The 17146-nt window shown below is 44.3% G+C and overlaps 1 pseudogene; it reads right to left on the minus strand.

Moving 5' to 3' along the window:
* Positions 1-6247: 6247 nt before the first annotated feature.
* Positions 6248-6365, minus strand: LOC126195843 (5S ribosomal RNA; annotated as a pseudogene).
* Positions 6366-17146: the final 10781 nt, after the last annotated feature.

Here is a 17146-nt window from a genome sequence, read left to right on the forward strand (position 1 = left end):
AATGACTTAAGCAAGGAGTATTCTATCTCCTGCCCTTTTTAATGTTGTGATGGAGGGAATGAATAAGGCAGTTAAAGATATAGTAAAAGAAAAAGACAAAAAGATGATTTTTGCAGATGATATGGTAATATGGGGTGATAAAGAGGCATATGTACAGTTGCAGCTTGATGCGTGGAAGGAAATAATGAAAAGGTATGGATTAAAAATAAATAAAGATAAGAGTGAAGTAATGGTATTTGGAAGAGACAAAGGGACCAACGGAAATATTACCTTGAATGTAGAACCCCTCAAAGTGGTAGAAAGTTTCACTTATTTAGGGAGTGAAATATCTAGGGATGGAAGAATAACTAACGAAATTAATAGGAGGTTACAGAAGGGAGGCAATTTCTACCAAACAATAAAACACCTGATTTGGAATAATGAAGTTTCAGAAAGAGCAAAACTCCTTATGTATAAGAATTATTACATCCCTATTGTCACCTATGGTGGAGAAACATGGACAATGACAGAAAGGGACTGGAGCAGACTGTAAGCAGGGGAAATGAAATTTCTCAGAGCAGTTAAGGGAAAAACAAGAATGGACAGAGTAAGGAATGTAGAGATTAGAAAGGACCTTAAACAAGAAAGTATGAGAGAAGAAATTGAAAGAAAGAGATTAAGATGGTATGGGCATGTTAAGAGGATGCATGGGCAGAGACTCCCCCAAATTATTGAAGAACTAAAGATGGATGGGAAAAGTCCTAGAGGGCGCCCATCAACACGGTGGAAAATGGGAGTGAGAATATCTGTAGAAAGGAGAGGTGTGACCTGGCAGCAAGTGGAGGAAGAAAAGTGGTGGGAGGACCGAGCCAAATCGAGAGGACTCGTCAGCACCCAGACCCGGCAGTAGCTGGAGCGGGATTCGCATATAGATAGATAGAAGAGCTTGTAAGTAGGCTGTTTCTGTTTTCTTATTGGTAACGCCACGTAGCGCTCTGTATGAAAATCACTGGCTGTGCTGTGTGCAGTCTGTGGCTAGTTTGCATTGTTGTCGCCATTGTAGTGTTGGGCAGATGGATGTTAACAGCGTGTAGCGTTGCGCAGTTGGGGGTGAGCCGCCAGCAGTGGTGGATGTGGGGAGAGAAATGGCGGAGTTTAGAAATTTGTAAGACTGGATGTCATGAACTGCTATGTATATTATGATTTTTCAACACTATTAAGGTAAATACATTGTTTGTTCTCTATTAAAATCTTTCATTTGCTAACTATGCCTATCAGTAGTTAGTGCCTTCCGTAGTTTGAATCTTTTATTTAGCTGGCAGTAGTGGCGCTCGCTGTATTGCAGTAGTTCGAGTAACGAAGATTTTTGGTGAGGTAAGTGATTTGTGAAAGGTATAGGTTAATGTTAGTCAGGGCCATTCTTTTGTAGGGATTATTGAAAGTCAGATTGCGTTGCGCTAAAAATACTGTGTGTCAGTTTAAACACAGTCATGTATAATTGTTCTAAAGGGACGTTTCAAGCTGATGGTAGGTTTCGAGTGTGGAGTAGACCTCACGAACATGGACCCAAGTTGATATCAAAGCACTGTGCAAGCTGGTGGTGGCTCCATAGTGGTACGGGCTGTGTTTACATGGTTTGGACTGGTTCTGATCCAACAGAACCGATAATTGACTTGAAATAATTATGTTCGTCTAATTGGAGACCATTTTCAGCCATTCATGGACTTCATATTACCAAAGAACGATGGAGCTTCTGTGAATGACTACGCACCATGTCAGCGGCCACAATTGTTCGCGATTGGTCTGAAGAACATTCTGGACAATTTGAGCGAATGATTTGAGAACCCAGATCGCCCAACACGAACGTTTACCCATAAAAGAATGGCCCTGACTAACATTAACCTATACCTTTCACAAATCACTTACCTCACCAAAAATCTTCGTTACTCGAACTACTGCAATACAGCGAGCGCCACTACTGCCAGCTAAATAAAAGATGATTGAGAGGTCAGTTCATGTACAAAATCCTACACTGCCAACACTTGCGCAATTATGAACGGCTATGGCTCAATATTTCTGCAGGGTGGCTTGTCGAGTCCTTGGCCCGTTGAATTGCTGCACTACGAAGAACAAAAGGAACTCCGATACGAAATTAGGATGTACCCAATGATTTTTATCACCTCGGTGTATTTAGTTCACCGTTTCCAAAGCTGGAATGAACCAATTCCAAATGATTCCACCCTTCAAAAATATGAGACTGCCAGCAGGAATTCAACCCCGGACCAGAGGGTCAGGAATCTGCAGTGCCGACTGCTAACTGTAGTAGAGCCAGCGTTATCGAGTTCGTGCGTACCGAAGCCTTGTGTCGGACTGATCGCATGTTGGGCTGATGCCGCGCGCGGTAACTGTTCGTGATGTGGAGGGCGGGACCAGCCGCAGCGGGGAGCCGCTGGCTGTTCGGTAAGCGGCGGTAATTGCTTGTAGCGGCGCGTCGCCGGCGATTTACGCGCGGTAACGCCGGGCCGTTACGCCGCCGGGGGCCGGCCGGCTCTCCGTCACCAAACCAGACACTCCTCGCCGGCGTCCCAGGGCCGCGGGCCGGCCTCCCTCGTCGCGCAACGCGTTCACCATCTGCGCGGACGGCCGCAGCGTGCGGTGATTTAATGTCGCAGCGTGCCGTACACCCAGGCAACGCTTTATATTTTCTTTACCGGGCGTCGCCTGTGGTAAACGACGAATCCGGGTTTAGTTTCAAACGAGGAGCAGGATCCAATGAATGTTCCCGTCTACGTCCGTGTCATTAGAAACCTAACAGACGTAAGGAAGGAATATCAGAGTTTAGCGTCCTGTCAATATGAAGTCATTAGAGATGCAACACAAGCTCGAATTGGGGGAGGATGGGGTGGAATCGTCTGTGCCTTTTCCAAAGAAACCATCCCGGCATTTTCTTTAGAAAAATCAGGATGCAAGTCCAATGTGCAGACCACTGACAGAACAGCAGTTCGACAGGACAAAGCCAGAGACAGAGAATGGAAAACTTTTTTGTGTGGTACGCGTGAAACTAACTGTCATTCAACGAGGAAGCTTAAATCAAGCTGGCCGAAGAGAGACTCGAATCCTGCTACTCCCAGTACGCGTTCTGTGTCGCACTACTTTGGGGCGAAACAGATCAGTTATCTGAATGATACTTCGTCTGATCACCACTGCTGCTACACTACTGGCCATTAAAACTGCTACACCAAGAGGAAATGCAGATGATGAACGGGTATTCATTGGAAAAATATACTAGAACTGACATGTGATTACATTTTCAGGCAATTTGGGTGCATGGATCCTGAGAAATCAGTACCCAGAACAACCACCGCTGGCCGTAATAACGGCCTTGATACGCCTGGGCATTGAGTCAAACAGAGCTAGGATGGCGTGTACAGGTACAGCTGCCCATGCAGCTTCAACACGATACCACAGTTCGTCAAGAGTAGTGACTGGCGTATTGTGACGAGCCAATTGCTCTGCCACCATTGATCAGACGTTTTCAATTGGTGAGAGATCCAGAGAATGTGGTGGCCAGGGCAGCAGTCGCACATTTTCTGCATCCAGAAAGGCCCCTACAGGACCTGCAACGTGCGGTCGTGCATTATAATGCTGAAGTGTATGGTTTCGCAGGGATCGAATGAAGGGTAGAGCCACAGGTTGTAACACATTCTGAAATGTAACGCCCACTGTTCAAAGTGCTGTCAATTCGAACAAGAGGTGACCGAGACGTGTAAACAATGGCACCCCATACCATCACACCGGGTGATACGCCAGTATGGCGATGACGAATACACGCTTCCAATGTGCGTTCACCGCGATGTCGCCAGCCACGGATGCGACCATCATGATGCTGTAAACAGAACCTGGATTCATCCGAAAAAATGACGTTTTGCCATTCGTGCACCCAGGTTCGTAGTTGAGTACACCATCGCAGGCTCTCCTGTCTGTGATGCAGCGTCAAGGGTAACCGCAGCCACGGACTCGGAGCTGATAGTCCACGCTGCTGCAAACGTCGTCGAACTGTTCGTGCAGATGGTTGTTGTCTTGCAAACGTCCCCGTCTGTTGACTCAGGGATCGAGACGTGGCTGCACGCTTCGTTACAGCCGTGCAGATAAGATGCCTGTCGTCTCGACTGCTAGTGATACGAGGCCATTGGGATCCAGCACGGCGTTCCGTATTACCCTCCTGAACCCACCGATTCCATATTCTGCTAACAGTCATTGGATCTCGACCAATGCGAGCAGCAATGTCGCGATACGATAAACCGTAATCTCGATAGGCTACAATCCGACTTGTATCAAAGTCGGAAACGTGATGGTACGCATTTCTCCTCCTTACACGAGGCATCACAACAACGTTTCACCAGGCAACGCTGGTCAACTGCTGTTTGTGTATGAGAAATCGGTTGGAAACTCTCCTCATGTCAGCACGTTGTAGGTGTCGCCAACGGCGCCAACCTTGTGTGAATGGTCTGAAAAGCTAATCATTTGTATATCACAGCATCTTCTTCCTGTCGGTTAAATTTCGCGTCTGTATCATGTCATCTTCGTGGTGTAGAAATCTTAATGGCCAGTAGTGTACTTCGACAGTGACAAGATGACATTTTATTTAAATTTTGCTGTGATCGTATTTATTGCCTGCACGCTTTGAGTTCAAATGTTCCTTTTGGTAGAGAAAGTGTTAGTATCTCTTAATATCCTGAAACATTAACTTATTTAGGAAACTGGTACGGTACTTTGTCATTTGGAGGCAGAAGTAGTAGAAATGTTGCAATAAAGATGGAATTAAGGACTCTAAAATGCTTTAGTGGTATTCAAGAATTAGCTCTTGCGAGCTACGACATGTTTCACTACCAACGGAGCACACCTTAAATTGGTCAAGGTAGTCCAATAGAACCGAGTGTCAAAACCACTGTCAAACGTTCATTATTGCCTATCTTTAACAGGACGCGTCACACAAAAAGGCAGACATTTGAGACGTGGCACTGATATGCTATTTCGCTGTCCACGCTCGTTTCCGAACCTGACATTACGTAATCTCTTAAGTTGACGAAAAGAGAACCTGTTGTAAACATTATCACAAATATATGAATTAACAGTGAGCTTGCGGGTGTTCATCCGAGTTTTTGTTTCCATTTTCAGTACAATGTTTCGACGACCGACTGAGCCGTCTTCTCCAGATGTTGCGAGTTTTGTTATTATTTGTACTCGCCACCTGGACTCCAACCATACTGTGCGCTTCAAATCCAGGCAGCAAGTGCACCTAACAGCAAAACTCACAATGCCTGGAGAAGACAGCTCGGTCGGTCGTCGAAATATTGCGCTAAAAATGGAAAGAACAACTCTGATAAACATCCGAAAGCTCACTCTTAATCGATCGTGACGAGAAAGAAGCTGCTGCTGGGCTGCCGTGGTCTAGCCTTGGCTGTAGATATTTTAATATGTGGTTCTCTTTGTGGCGTCGTCGTGTGTGCAGATCTCGACGTAAATCGCACGTAGTGTTGCCGGGGCATACTAACTTTTGAAACTTCCTGGCAGATTAAAACTGTGTGCCGGACCGAGACTCGAACTCGGGATCTTCGCCTTTTGCGGGCAAGTGCTCTACCTTGCACTTGCCGTGAAAGGCAAAGGTCCCGAGTTCGAATTTCGGTCCGGCACGCAGTTTTAATCTGCCAGGAAGTTTCGTATCAGCGCACACTCCACTGCAGCGTGAAAATCTCATTCTCTATGCCAACTCTTATTTTGTTTTATTCGAAGCTTCAGTTCAGTTGTTATACTCTGGTCACTTATAAAACCTCAGATTAAGAAGGAACACATCGCTTCAAGAAGATACAGGTCGTTTTAATTTAAATAGTTTATATTATAGTCACTGCGTGTGATACTAATGAACTGTTTATTGCACACGTCACAGGACAGCCTGCGTCGACGTAATTATCTGGCCTTCACTATTGATTCTGATTTTTAATTATATTATTAGCAAAGTTTATTGCCTTACCTTTCTGTTTTGTTCTTTACATAAACTCTCTCTTCCCGCACTGGCCATGAAGGCCCAAAGGTACCGACTGGCCGCCGTGTCATCCTCAGCCCACAGGCGTCACTGGATGCGGATATGGAGGGGCATGTGCTCAGCACACCGCTCTACCGGCCCTATGTCAGTTTCCGAGACTGAAGCCGCTACTTCTCAATCAAGTAGCTCCTCAGTTTGCCTCACGAGGGCTGAGTGTACCCCGCTTGCCAACAGCGCTCGGCAGACCGGATGGTCACCCATATAAGTGCTAGCCCAGCCCGACAGCGCTTAACTTCGGTGATCTGACGGGAACCGGTGTTACCACTGCGGCAAGGCCGTTGGCGTTCTCTACATAGGCCAATAAATATTCATTAATCCCAACAAGTTATAAAAATGTGCAAAGTTTACGTCAGACCAAAGATACTAACAGTCCGCAGTACTGAAATTTTATACTACCACTTGAATGTCGATCTCGATACTGTTAACTTTATCGAATATTCACAGTAAAATGCAATTAATTTTACCTTTTACTTTTCGCTTGATAATCCCATTTAACGACAAATATCACAAATCTTCAGTTTTAACCAGTAAAGAATCTATCTTTCTCTCTCTTTAAATAAATTCAAGTCTCTGAAAGTAAGCTTTTGATGATGAAAATTACGCCGATTTGGCGCCGCTCATACTTCTGTAAAGTGATTGGTGCACTTTTAAAATAATATGGTATATTTTCAGTACTGCACTCTACACAACACACAGTATTAACAGTCGCAACAACAGTAGTAACAGCAACCACAGGACAGGAATCAGAACAGGAATGGTAATTGTAATGAGCTAATATTAGCGGGCCGGGTGGCCGAGCGGTTCTAGGCGGTAGAGTCTGGAACCGCGTGAGTGCTACGGCCGCAGGTTCGAATCCTGCCTCGGGCATGGATGTGTGTGATGTCCTTAGGTTAGTTAGGTTTAAGTAGTTCTAAGTTCTAGGGGACTAACGACCTCAGATGTTAAGTCCCATAGTGCTCAGAGCCATTTTTTTTTTTTGAGCTAATATTGTTGTTTTCGTGCCCGTATAGCCAAAAACAAACTACTGTATTACTATTTTGTTCTGTTGTGCCTTTATGTTCTTAGTCATTTTACTTCCTTTTCATTAAAACTTTTTACTTAAATATTTCAAATAATGCTAATTAAAAATTACACTCCTGGAAATTGAAATAAGAACACCGTGAATTCATTGTCCCAGAAAGGGGAAACTTTATTGACACATTCCTGGGGTCAGATACATCACATGATCACACTGACAGAACCACAGGCACATAGACACAGGCAACAGAGCATGCACAATGTCGGCACTAGTACAGTGTATATACACCTTTCGCAGCAATGCAGGCTGCTATTCTCCCATGGAGACGATCGTAGAGATGCTGGATGTAGTCCTGTGGTACGGCTTGCCATGCCATTTCCACCTGGCGCCTCAGTTGGACCAGCGTTCGTGCTGGACGTGCAGACCGCGTGAGACGACGCTTCATCCAGTCCCAAACATGCTCAATGGGGGACAGATCCGGAGATCTTGCTGGCCAGGGTAGTTGACTTACACTTTCTAGAGCACGTTGGGTGGCACGGGATACATGCGGACGTGCATTGTCCTGTTGGAACAGCAAGTTCCCTTGCCGGTCTAGGAATGGTAGAACGATGGGTTCGATGACGGTTTGGATGTACCTTGCACTATTCAGTGTCCCCTCGACGATCACCCGTGGTGTACGGCCAGTGTAGGAGATCGCTCCCCACACCATGATGCCGGGTGTTGGCCCTGTGTGCCTCGGTCGTATGCAGTCCTGATTGTGGCGCTCACCTGCACGGCGCCAAACACGCATACGACCATCATTGGCACCAAGGCAGAAGCGACTCTCATCGCTGAAGACGACACGTCTCCATTCGTCCCTCCATTCACGCCTGTCGCGACACCACTGGAGGCGAGCTGCACGATGTTGGGGCGTGAGCGGAAGACGGCCTAACGGTGTGCGGGACCGTAGCCCAGCTTCATGGAGACGGTTGCGAATGGTCCTCGCCGATACCCCAGGAGCAACAGTGTCCCTAATTTGCTGGGAAGTGGCGGTGCGGTCCCCTACGGCACTGCGTAGGATCCTACGGTCTTGGCTTGCATCCGTGCGTCGCTGCGGTCCGGTCCCAGGTCGACGGGCACGTGCACCTTCCGCCGACCACTGGCGACAACATCGATGTACTGTGGAGACCTCACGCCCCACGTGTTGAGCAATTCGGCGGTACGTCCACCCGGCCTCCCGCATGCCCACTATACGCCCTCGCTCAAAGTCCGTCAACTGCACATACGGTTCACGTCCACGCTGTCGCGGCATGCTACCAGTGTTAAAGACTGCGATGAAGCTCCGTATGCCACGGCAAACTGGCTGACACTGACGGCGGCGGTGCACAAATGCTGCGCAGCTAGCGCCATTCGACGGCCAACACCGCGGTTCCCTTGTGTCCGCTGTGCCGTGCGTGTGATCATTGCTTGTACAGCCCTCTCGCAGTGTCCGGAGCAAGTATGGTGGGTCTGACACACCGGTGTCAATGTGTTCTTTTTTCCATTTCCAGGAGTGTATTACGAAAGAAGAATTAATGAAACATTTCCCTGACTCTATGGGAAATGCGATAGTGGTTACAAAAGCCTGAGAGATCACATACGATTTGTGGATTTTGCAATTTTTTGATACAATTCACATCCCAGTCCAACGTTGGGTTCAAGAGTAAACTCGGTAGCGCATCAGAATTCAGGTAGGCGAGCGGAAGTGATGTTCAACCATTGTCACGAAAGGTGGCGAGGCGCGCCTGCGGTAGAGAGAGAGATAGAGAGATTCCAGTGACAAAGGAAAGTGAGGCGACTCCAATATTCTAGAAACTTGGCGTAGGAATACTTCCATCAAATATGAAAAGTAAGACACTGTTTTCCTGGGAAGAAACCTCTCGGCAACAGCAGGATGAACTCGTTCCTCGCTCTGAGGGGTGGGAAAACAAAATAGCCCTTCCATAAAAATACGATTTGTAGTACACAGAACGATCACAGAATGATTACCTGAAGGTCTGCGAGTGAGTTTACTTGTGAGTCGCGGGTGTCGCTCATCCAATTAGCTAAATTACGAATATTAGGAAAATAGACCACTCTGACGCCAAAGCCTGCTACAAAGTTACAAATAGGATTAATGTCCCTTTGTTCTCCACAGATCATGGCGGGTGTTCGCTGGAATCAGACCATGCAGGTGGTGTTGAGTCGCCCTTTGTGGTGCAAGAAGCTTTACAGTTAGTTCATCTGTTGTTTTCTTGAAGCGTTACTGTATATAGTTACATAAGAAGTGTCCTGGTTCAAGAGTTATGTATTTCACTGCGACAGAAACCACATGAGCAGAGGTTATGTCGTGCTATTACGTCATATCTCACATTGGTACGGGTAAGTAGGGGTACACTTATCATCTTACTGTGCGAGCACTCAGTTTTGTCATAAATAATTAATCACAGAAGGCCTTCTCATCACGACTGCTTATGGAAATTTAATAACAGTGGAGAATCTTGTGTCGAAGTGCTGAGCGCTATCTGATCTACCCTGGCATTTCACATAGGTGTCCCGCTTGATAGCATATTTTGTTCGATATCCCAAAAAGATCAGTAGTTGATCAAATATACGTCGGGAAGATGATCACTTTGAATTGGTCGCTTCCATGAAAGTTCCATGAATTCTCGTGTGCTGCACATTTGCCTTCGATTTGCCATTGTTACTGATGTCCACCAATTCAATTGGAGGACGCAGGGCCTCGACAATATTGCCTATTTTTACCAGGCGCATAGGGCACTAATTTGCCGCCAACCACCGTCTTTCCACATCCATAATTTAATTCAAAGATTGTGTATGTGCTGCCGATTGGACCACTACGCCGGAACAAAAGAAGGATGGAAGATTAGGGTTTAACGTCGCGTCGACATTGAGATAATTAGAGACAGAGCACAAGTTCGGAATGTTTCATGGATGGGGAAGGAAACTGAGCGTGCGATTTCAAAGGAACCAGCTTGAAATTTGCCTGGATCGATGCAGTGAAATCACAGGAAACGTTGAAGTCTGGATAGCCGGACGCGAATTTGAACCGTTCTCCTCCCAAATGTGAGTCTAATGTGCCAACCACTGCGCCATCTCGCTATTTCCAGTGTCAGTACGATTGCATACCAGGTAAGGTGACGCAAGTGAGGTTTAACAGGTTGCACCGTTGCTGATACGAACCAAATTGCAGAATTCATCAGGTGCACGGCTAGGTCGTGAACGCCTGTTGTCCCCGCAGTTCTTTTCTGGAAAGACGTTACATGTAGTTCTTCTTTTCACCTATCCGTTATAAATCGGTGAATAAACATTAATGAACAATGTGGTCTACAAAAAGTATCGAGAAACATATATCAGTGGACAAGCGGTGGGATATCAGTGTATGACGGCCACAATATTTCTTCAAGCGACTACTTTGCCCCGTAATGAGATGTGCTGACGCACTGACTGCACTGACTGGATAGGGTCCGGCGCGGAACTTTCGTCACATTCCCCCCCCCCCCCCCCCCTGCCTCCAACGGAACAGCCGTCTGTGTGTTCTCGACGCTCAGCATCTCTTTCTCTCTCCTCCAGTCGACTTTTATGCAGAAAATGGCTATACTGTAACTGTCCAGTCAAAAAGGGTAAATTAGTCTACACTATTGTATGAGTGATCTGGAATGTCTTGCTGTCTGCTTGTGCTAAGAAAGAGGCTAGATCTCACTAACGCGCCGGTATATAAATTCCACTTAGCGTCTCCAAGAAATACCACCACGTTTGCAGTCAAAATCTTTGAATACTTCTGGAGACAACTCTCACAGTATTCGTGGATAATTATTGAAAGAAAAAAAATTAATATAAGTTACAGTAAAACTTGCTCAAAACGGCACATGTATAATTCGTAAATCTGCCCAAACCGTACAAGTATTTCAGTCCCGGCGCATTCAGTGCAATTTTAAATGCTGATTTTTTCTATAATGCGGAAGGTGCTTAACGCGGAAACGGAAAGCAAATCTTAGAGCATATTTAATAATTCATTGCATAAAGCGTGGGGGGGGGGGGGGGGGAGAGCCTATACAGTGCTAATGAATGACAGTTCATTAGTTATTCAAGAGTCTACAAAGACGTTGCTTTTAACACCTCTGTTAAGCGGCGCAAAACCAAGAAAATTGGTCCAGCGCAGTGCGGCCCTGCTGGTGTGGACCTAAGACCGCGCCGCTCTCTGCAACAACGAATAAGTTAAGCTCAGTGTCGGTAATCAAAGGGAACGGTTCGTTCGTCAGCGTACTGTTTGTCGGCTTTCTTATTTTCCTCATTATTGACGCACGCCGGCACAAATGGTTCAAATGGCTCTGAGCACTATGGGACAACATCTATGGTCATCAGTCCCCTAGAACTTAGAACTACTTAAACCTAACTAACATAAGGACATCACACACATCCATGCCCGAGGCAGGATTCGAACCTGCGACCGTAGCAGTCGCGCGGCTCCGGACTGAGCGCCTACAACCGCTAGACCACCGCGGCCGGCACGCCGGCACATACAGGAACATTGTTGTGCGTCTACCAACACTGCTGCAATATGCGCAGTGAAAGAGGTGGGTATTGTTCCGTTAAACAATGGTTTTTACTCGGCATTGTAATTATTTTCTGCCAGTTTCAGATGACTAGTAGCACTTTAAGACATATAGTAACATCATGTCGAACAAACGATATGTGTCGTTAACACTTAACGAAAAGATTAATGTAACCGAGGCGAGTGCGAAAGACAAACTCTCTGTGTGCTAAGTTATGTTGCGTTTCAAAACGGTAAAACACAAATTTATGTGACTTTAAGGAACAAGGATAAGATTCGGGACGAATGGATGAAAGGGAACTGGCAGATGAAACGAAAGGCGAGGAAGACCGAAAATGAAGAAATTAACGGAATAGTGTGGGAATGGTTCGTAAGTGCGCGGGTAAAAAACTTACCTTTTTCTGTACCCATGTTGCAGAGTGAGGCTCTGAAAGTCACTAAAGAGCTTGGAATTAATGGAGTTTAAGGCATCCACAGGATGGCTGGACAAAGCCAGGCACAACATCATGTGGAATGAAGTGCGTGGGGAAGCTAAGGATGTGCAGGAAAGTGTAGCAACAGAATGGAAGACAATACTGTCCAACTTAACTGTGAGTTATGAGCGGAAAGACGCGTTAGTGCCGATAAAACTGGACTGTTCTATCGTGCGCTGCTTTCAAAATCGCTAGCAATTCGAGGTGAAAAGTGCACCGGTGGAAAAATGTCCAAGGAAAGACTCACTGTACTGCTGTGAGGAACCACGTCAGGTAAAATGGAGAAGCCACTGGTGATTGGAAAGGCGGCAAAACCGCGTTGTTTCAGAAACATTGACGTCAGTAAGCTTCCTGTCACATGACGAAGCAATAAAAAGGCATGGATGGTGAGTGATCTTATGGAAGAATGTCTGGGCTCTTTCAAAGCCAAAATGAAAATAGGAAATCGCCAGTTTCTCCTTTTCCTAGCTAATGCAACCTGCCAGCCGAAAGAAACGTTATGAAACATGAAATTGGCTTGGTTCCCTCCAGGTTCGACTAGCCTCACACAGCCCATGGCCCAGGGAGTTATTTACACATTCAAGTGTTATTATACGCGATTACTCGTGCAATTTCTTATTCTTAGTTGAAGAAGCCGAAAGTGCATTTTCTCTTGCACGGTCAGTTTCTCTTCTGGATGCAGTAAAATTAGATTGGCTTGGCAGTAAATGAAATAAAACCTGAAACTGCCACCAAGTGTTTCAACAAATCGGGGATTGGGGGTCAAGAACAAGACGGTTTTGTGGCCATCGACGGATAAGAAAAAGCAGCAGCAATTGAATTAATGAAAATGCGAAACATTTCATGTAGTGCAGATGATTACATTCGAAGTGATGACTTTCTGTCAACTCACTCCACTTGCACTTCAGCAACAGATTTACTAGAAATCCACAACACATAGGATGATGAAGAAGAAACAAAGGAAGAAGAAGATGAGAAAAATTATGTCCCTAGAAAAAGTAATACATCTGAAGAGGTCATTGCATGCATAAACGACATTATGCAATTTGTAGCACACACAAATTCTCCTTACTTGTTGGAACTATTGTATGGTGCAAAAATTGCCTAGAAAAAACAATTTTGAACACAAAATTAAAACAAGTTTCCCTCCTTGATATGTGGCAAAAGAAGCGAAATGTAAAGCTAATAAACATGGGAGTAACATGTATGTACATACAATAATAAACGAATTTAAAGTTCGAGTAAAAAAATAGAAATGCCATGTTATTTATCAATTAGTGCATAACTCTTGTGTTCTGTTGTCCAATATACAGTAAATTTACATCTATTGTGCTGGAGTGAAGGTGCGTAAATACAGTATACGGATAATTAAAAGTTTTTACTGTACTTTTGTGCATGATACCTGACAAATTTAACATAGCCCAGTGAGTTTGGTGTAACCCTGGAACTTGTCCAATTTGGAAAATTATTTTAGACCGAGGCAATTCCGTTTTGAGCAAGTTTTACTGTAACACATTTTTTAAATTGGACCGGAAAGTATAAAAACCCTAAGCTTATGTACATTCCTAACCTTACAGATAGTCCTGAAAATTTGTGGTTTTGAATTTCTGGTAGCTGTGGAAATATGTGTAAGATTTACAACGAAAAACGTGGTGCACATGCAGTACATAATAATCGATGTATGCGTAGTTCGCCTTCTAAATATTATCTGTTGCAAGCGCCCCACGTTTTTCGTTAAAAATCTCACGAGAATTGGCGTAGCTATTAAAAACGCACTTTGTAAGTAGGCTGTTTAGGTTTTTATGTTGGAAACGCCACGTAGCGCACTATATGAAAATCACTGATTGTGCTGTGTGAAGCGTGTGGCTGGTGTGCATTGTTGGAATATTTGCTATTGTAGAGTTGGGCAGTTGGATGTGAACAGCGCGTAGAGTTGCGCAGTTGGAGGTGAGTCGCCAGCAGTAGTGGATGTGGAGAGAGAGATGGCAGAATTTTGAGAGCGGACGATCTGTACGTGTGTCCATAAGAAAGAGTAAATTTGTAATACTGGATATCATGAACTGATATAGGCCTATATATATGATGACTTTTGAACATTATTAAGGTAAATACATTGTTTGTTCTCTATCAAAATCTTTCATTTGCTAACTATGCCTATCAGTAGTTAGTGCCTTCAGTAGTTAGAATCTTTTATTTAGCTGGCAGTATTGGCGCTCGCTATAATGCAGTAGTTCGAATAACGATGATTTTTGTGAGGTAAGTGATTCATGAAAGGTGTATGTTATTGTTAGTCAGGGCCATTCTTTTGTAGGGATTTTTGAAAGTCAGATTGCGTTGCGCTAAAAAATATTGTGTGTAAGTGTACTGTTGATCAGAATAAGGAAAGAGAGAAATGTCTGAGTACGTTCAGTTCTTCTCAGCTGCTTGAAAATCAAATTACGTAAGAGGTTTATCAGCACAGTAATTCATTAATTTTTCTAAGGGGACGTTTCATCTTGAGCAAACTTTCTGGACTATTTGCTTGGGTTAAGAATAAATATGGGACTAGGGGAAAATTATTTTATACTTATTAGCCCAAATTAAAAATGTGTTACATTAATTTATTTTTATTTAACTAATTCCTTTCCGATTTTTTGTCTTGTTTGTGTGAAATTTGTCAATATATTTTAAGCATTTTGATGACATTGTTTTTTAATTTTATGTATATATTAGTTTTTTATCCACATATTCACGGATGTACACGTATGTCACATGTATTTCATCTGTCTACTCCTCCCCCTCTCTCTGCCCATCTCCTGTTCCCCCTTTCTCTGCTCAGCTGTGCCCGTACACCCGCGTACAGCCTGCAATGCATTCCAGAACCACCTGCGCTGCACGCCGGTCCTGCAGAGCAAACGAGATTTCAGGCGTTTCCAATCATTTTCACCCCCATCCCTACCGAACAGACCGACAAGAAAGCGAGTTAATACAGCACTGTCATCAAGTTCTGAGCAGTGCTTGGAATTTCAAGTGCCTGGATCGCCTGGAAGTGATTATTACCATGAAGTCCGCTTATTAAGTATTTTTCTTTCTTCTGATTTCTTATTTAGTCTAGCCATCCTTGTCCACAAACATTTTTATTTACTCATGAGCATTAAACGAAAAAATCTAACAATAGAAGAATTATATTTAAAACAGTTTTCTAACTGCCTCAGTTTCTGAGTTATTCATGTTTTCAGCTAAATGCAAGTATATTAATAATCGGTCATAAATGCACCTCCAAGAGCAGAAGAAAGACCTTTGTTGGCGCTACGTCGTTTGTGCTTCAGTGTGGAGCATCGGACAATCGGCGCCTGTCATGATGAATGAGTTAAAAGCTCAGTCATCATGAACAGCCTATCTGCTCTCTACGTCTGTATGTTACAAATCGCTGTGAAGAGTATGCAGGCGAGTACTTCTTAATGTGTCACTTATAAGAGCTAGTTTCCGCTGCATCAAGTATGGTGCACGCGAGAGATAATTGTTTACATGCCTCTGTGTGCCCTGTAATCAGTCTAATCTCGCTTTGAAGTCTCTACGGAGCTGTAGGATATTCCTGGATTCCATTTTTAATCCTGGTTCTTGAAACCTTGTAAATACGATTTTGCGGAATAGTTGGCGTCTATATTTAAGCGTCAGCCAGTGAAGATATTTTAGCGTCTTTCTCATGCTCTCTCATCTCTTAAACTAATCTGTGAACATTTGTGTAGCTATTTTTTATATAAGGTGTTCAAAAATTCAGTCTCTAAACTGACAGCCATGATGATGGAAATTATAACAAATACATTTTGTAAGGTATCCAGGTGTTGAAAATACATATTGAGTGAGTGCAATCCAGGAGGGTGTTGGTTGTGATTGACAATAAAACAGTGATAAATGTGTTTCAGTCCTTTATCGTTCAGATCATTGTTACATGTTCAAAATGAACACCATTATCTTCAGTGCAGAATTTGTAGCAGCATAATCTGAGTGCATAGGGAAATGTGTGGTGTGATCTGCACGTGCAAGAATTGTTATAACTATTTTTTCCTAGGGCAAGAATACATTTAGATTTTTGTGTAGGCCCAGAGAAAGTAGTCTAGTGCGAAAAGGTCGATGGCCTGTTGCAAGCCATGCAGGTGTCCTCCCTGTCTGTACCAACGATTGCTCAGAGTAGAGGTTAATGCTGCTGATCCTGATTCTGCAACATGCAACCGGGGTCCATCAAGCTGTCTCAATGCAAACAACAAGACATTGCAACACCAGGTACCTCAAATCAAATTAAATTTAACAACGTTTGAAAAATGTACTGTTTATCTCATTTGTCATGGGAACTATACCAGCAGTCCAACATAGCAGAAACTGTCAAAGCCAAACGAATGTAGTGGGCAGGCCATGTGGCCCGGATGGAGGATCACAGATGGCCTCGGAAGCTCCTGGATTTCACACCTGCAGGAAAGAGACTGCCAGGGAGACCCAAGAAGCGTTGGAGGGATGGACTCCATGAAGATTTAAACCAAGTGTCAATAGATGTGGACGAATGGCGGATAGCAGCTATGGACAGAATACAGTGGAGGAGGAAACTTGTAGATGCGTGCGGTCCACTGGGCCTGATCACGTAGTAGTAGTAGTAGTCATGGGCGTAATTAAGCATGCTTAGTGCCCATTCAAATTACGTTTCTGAAAGCTGGTTGCCTAGCGAAAAATATTTCTTGCTGGCTCAGTCGTAATATCTTTCAGTCTAGGCACTGAATTATTGAACAATCTGTATATGTTCAATATCTCCTGTTAGTCTTACTTAATGTTTGACACACAAACACTTGAGAATTCTAGTGTTGGTTGTACGGGAATTTTGTATCAATTTCCTTTGTCGATAGTGTTTTCCCAGTATCCTACCAATGAATCGAAGTCTGCAACCTGCTCTTCTTACGAAGGCGCCTCCACTGTCCGTCCAAAAAGTTTTGAGGCCGATTTTATTTTTAGCGTACAGGCGACGTCGTCAG

Source organism: Schistocerca nitens, chromosome 7 (genome assembly GCF_023898315.1).
Source record: "Schistocerca nitens isolate TAMUIC-IGC-003100 chromosome 7, iqSchNite1.1, whole genome shotgun sequence".
NCBI classification, from domain to species: Eukaryota; Metazoa; Arthropoda; class Insecta; order Orthoptera; family Acrididae; genus Schistocerca; species Schistocerca nitens.